This window comes from Elephas maximus, chromosome 3, assembly GCF_024166365.1.
Source record: "Elephas maximus indicus isolate mEleMax1 chromosome 3, mEleMax1 primary haplotype, whole genome shotgun sequence".
In the NCBI taxonomy this organism is placed as follows: Eukaryota; Metazoa; Chordata; class Mammalia; order Proboscidea; family Elephantidae; genus Elephas; species Elephas maximus.
In genome coordinates, this window is record NC_064821.1 from 24,534,612 (window position 1) to 24,538,952 (window position 4,341).

The 4,341-nt window shown below is 39.9% G+C and overlaps 1 pseudogene; it reads left to right on the forward strand.

Moving 5' to 3' along the window:
- Positions 1 to 3,169: 3,169 nt before the first annotated feature.
- On the forward strand, positions 3,170 to 4,004 carry LOC126071119 (olfactory receptor 18-like; annotated as a pseudogene).
- The last annotated feature ends 337 nt before the right edge of the window (positions 4,005 to 4,341 follow it).

Sequence of the window (4,341 nt, forward strand, 5' to 3'; positions counted from 1 at the left end):
GGTTGGATCAGGCACACCTTAGTCTTCAAAGTGATATCTTTACTTTTTAACACTTTAAAGAAACCTTCTGCAGTGGATTTCCCTAATACAACGCAGTTTTTGATTTCCTGGCTGCTGCTTCCATGGGTGTTGATTGTGGATCCAAGTAAGATATAATCTTTGACAACTTCAATCTTTTTTCTGTTTATCATGATGTTGCTTATTGGTCCAGTTGTGAGGATTTTTGTTTTCTTTATGTTGGAGTGTAATCCACACCGAAGGCTGTGGTCTTTTACCTTCATCAGTAAGTACTTCAAGTCTTCTTCACTTTCAAGAAGCAAGGTTGTGACATCTGCATAACACAGGTTGTTAATGAGCCTTCCTCCAATCCTGATATCCCGTTCTTCTTCATATAGTTAGCTTCTAAGACTATTTGCTCAGCATGCAGATTGAATAAGTATGGTGAAACAATACAACGCCAACACACATCTTTTCTGAATTTAAACCACGCAGTATCCCCTTGTTCTGTCCAAACACCTGCCTCTTGATATATGTACAGGTTCCTCCTCATAAGCACAATTAAGTGTTCTGGAATTCCCATTCTTTGTGATGTTATCAATAATGTGTTATGATCCACATAGTTGAATGCCTTTACATAGTCAATAACACACAGGTAAACATCTTTCTGGTATTCTCTGCTTTCAGCCAGGATCCATTTGGCATCAGCAATGATATCGCTCATTTCACTTCCTCTTCTGGATCTGGCTTGAATTTTTGGAAGTTCTTATTGATGTACTGCTGCAGCTGCTTTTGAATGATATTCAGCAAAATTTTACTTGGCGTGTAATATTAATGGTACTGTTCTATAATTTTCCCATTTGATTGGGTTACCTTTCTTTGGAATAGGCATAAATATGGATCTCTTCCAGTCAGTTGGCCAGGTAGCTGTCTTCCAAATTTCTTGGCATGGACGAGTGAGCATTTCTGGCGCTTCTTCTTTTCTGTCAATTCCTGGAGCCTTGTTTTCTGCCAATGCCTTCAGTACAGCTTGGAATTCATCCTTCAGAACCATCAGTTCCTGATCATATGCTACCTCCTGAAATCGTTGAATGTCATACAATTCTTTTTGGTTATAGTGACTCGGTGTATTCCTGCCATCTTATTTTGATGTTTCCTGCATCATTTAATATTTTCTGATAGAATCCTTCACTATTGCACCTTGAGGCTTGAATTTTTTCTTCAGCTCCTTCAGCTTGGAAAATGCAGAGTGTGTTCTTCCCTTATGGTTTTCTAACTCCAGGTCTTTGCACATGTCATTATAATATTTTACTTTGTCTTCTCCAGCCATCCTTTGAAATCTTCTGCTCAGCTCTTTTGCTTCATCATTTCTTCCTTTCCATTTGGCTACTTGATGTTCAAGAGCAAGTTTCAGAGTATCTTCCAACTTCCGTTTTGGTCTTTTCTTTTTTTCCTGTCTTTTTAATGATGTCTTGATTTCATCATGTGTGATGTCCTTGATGTCATTCCACAACTCATTTGGTCTTCAGGCATTAATGTTCAATGCATCAAGTCCATTCTTGAGTTGGTCTCTAAATTCAGGTGGGATATACTCAAGGTTGTACTTTGGCTCTCGTCAACTTGTTCTAATTTTCTTCAGTTTCAGGTTGAACTTGCATATAAGCAATTGATGTTCTGTTCTGCAGTTGGCCCCGGCCTTTTTCTGACTGATGATATTGAGCTTTTCATCATCTCTTTCCACAGATGTAGTTGATTTGATTCCTGTGTATTCCACCTTGTGAGGTCCATGTGTATATTCACCATTTACGTTTTTTTAAAAAAGTGTTTGCAATGAAGAAGACATTGGTCTTGCAATATTCTGTGATACAATCTGTGGCATTGTTTCTATCATGAGGTCATATTTTCCAACTACCAATCCTTCTTCGTTTCCAACTTTCCCATTTCAATCCCCAGTAATTATCAATGAATCTGGAATGCATATTTGATCAATTTCAGACTGTACAAGTTGGTAAAAGGCTTCAATTTCTTCATCTTTGGCCCTAGTGGTTGGTGTGTGAATTTTAATAATAGTTGTATTAACTGGGCTTCTTTGTAGTCATCAGGATGTTATCCTGTCACTGATAGCATTGTACTTCAGAATAGATTTTGAAATGTTCTTTTTGACGATGAATGCAATGCTGTATGATTGTCTCATTCAATGTGGCCCGTAATAGTCTATTTCAGCTCATGAATGCCTACAATATTGATGTTTATGCATTCCATTTCATTTTTGATGGTTTCCAATTTTCCTAGATTCATACTTTGTACATTCCATGTTCCAATAATTAATAGATGTTTGCAGCTGGTTCTTCTCATTTTGAGTCATGCCACATCAGCAAATGAAGGTCTCAAAACTTGACTCCATCCACATCATTAAGGTCTACTCTACTTGGAGGAGGCAGCTCTTCCCCAGTCATTGTTTGATTCCTTTCCAACCTGAGGATCTCATCAGTATATCAGACAATATTCTTCTGTTATTCTTAAGCTTTTCATTGGCTAATTCTTTTCAGAAGTAGACCATCAGGCTCTTCTTCCTAGTCTGTCTTAGTCTGGAAGCTCAGTTGAAACCTGTTAGCCCTGGGTGACCCTGCTGGTATTTGTATACTGGTGGCATAGTTTCGAGCCTCACAGCAATATGTAAGCTCCCACAGTATGAGAAACTGTCAGATGCATGGGGGTTCCTCAGAAAGGGTGCTCATATTTTGCTCCTTCTACGAATTTTTTATACTAAAATGTCCCTGCCATTCTAACATTCTCTAATCCAGCATCTCTAAAGTGGTTGTGTACAGAAACTAGTGAACAAGTCAGAAAACAATGAATATAGAGTTCTGAGAAGTGCAGTGGTTTTATTTGCTACAGCTGAGAAATATTGCTGAAGGTACCTGGGTATTAGGTCCTTAAGTGTGAACACTGTGTGTTTCCGTGCTTTACTTGTGAGTTTCTTGAATTCCATATACAGACACAGTGCTAGATGCCTGTTTACTTGTTTCCTTTTAACAATACTCTTCATTTTCCAAAATCTTTCTCAGGTATGTGGAACCTCAGAATCTAACAGGGGGTCTCAAAATTCCTCCTCCTGTGCTTCTCTGAGAATCTGGAAATGCAGCCCCTCCCCTTTTGACTGTTACTGTTCATGTACCTGATTGTTGTGGCTGAGAACATACTCATTATCCTGGCAATCACCTCTGACTCCCGCCTCCACATCCCGATGTACTTCTTATTTTCCTCCCTGACCTTTGCTGAGAGCAGTTTCACTTCCACCACAGTCAAAGATGCTAGTGAACATCCAGACACAGAGCAAATCCTTCACCTATGGGTGTTGGCTGACACAGTGTCCTTTTTTTCTTTTTAATCTCTTTGAGTATCTGGACAGCCTGCTCCTCACCACAATGGCTTATGACTGATTTGTGGCCATTTGTCACCCCCTGCACTACACAGTCATCATGAACCCCCGCCTCTGTGGCTTGCTAGTTTTGGTATCTTTTTTCATCAGCCTTTTGGACTCCCAGCTGCACATTTCAATGGTGTCACAACTTACCTTCTGCACAGATGTGGAAATCCTTCATCTCTTCTGTAACCCACCTCAACTCTTTAACTTTGCATGTTCTGATACCTCCACAAATACCATATTACTGTATTGTGTTGGTGCCATCATTGGTGATGTTCCAGTCTCAGGGATACTTTTCTCTTACACTTGAATTGCTTTCTCCATTCTGAGAGTCTCACCTTTGGGTGGAAAGTATAAAGCCTTTTCCCCCTGTGGTTCTCACCTTACAGTTGTTTGGTTATTTTATGGAACAGGCCTTGGAGTATACCTCAGTTCAGCTGTCCTGTCTTCTGCCAGGAAGGATACAGTGGCCGCAGTGATGTAGACTGTGGCCACCCGCCTGCTGAAATCCTTAATCTATAGCCTGAGGAACAGGGACTTCAACAGGGCCCTGTGGAGGCTCCTCAGTGGAATAGACTAATCTCAACACTTGTGCTATCCTTTTTGTGTGTGTGTGTGTGTTGGATGGGAAAGATGGCAAAACATAATATCTGCATCCATAAATCTTGCCTCTTGGTTACATACTTTTTGTAGCTGTCAGAGCTTTTAACCTTGAGATTTCATATCTGAACATTGTGTCCTTTGTCACGTCTTTAATGGTTTAGTAGAATATTCTGGGATATGTCAGTCTGCATGATCATATCCTATCATAGCTATGGAGCCTTTGTAGTGTCTCATGGAGGACACAGGCTTCCTGGTAAAATGGATGACTCTATTTTTATGTACTTAGAATCTTCATCCTTTACCGTAATTCATAT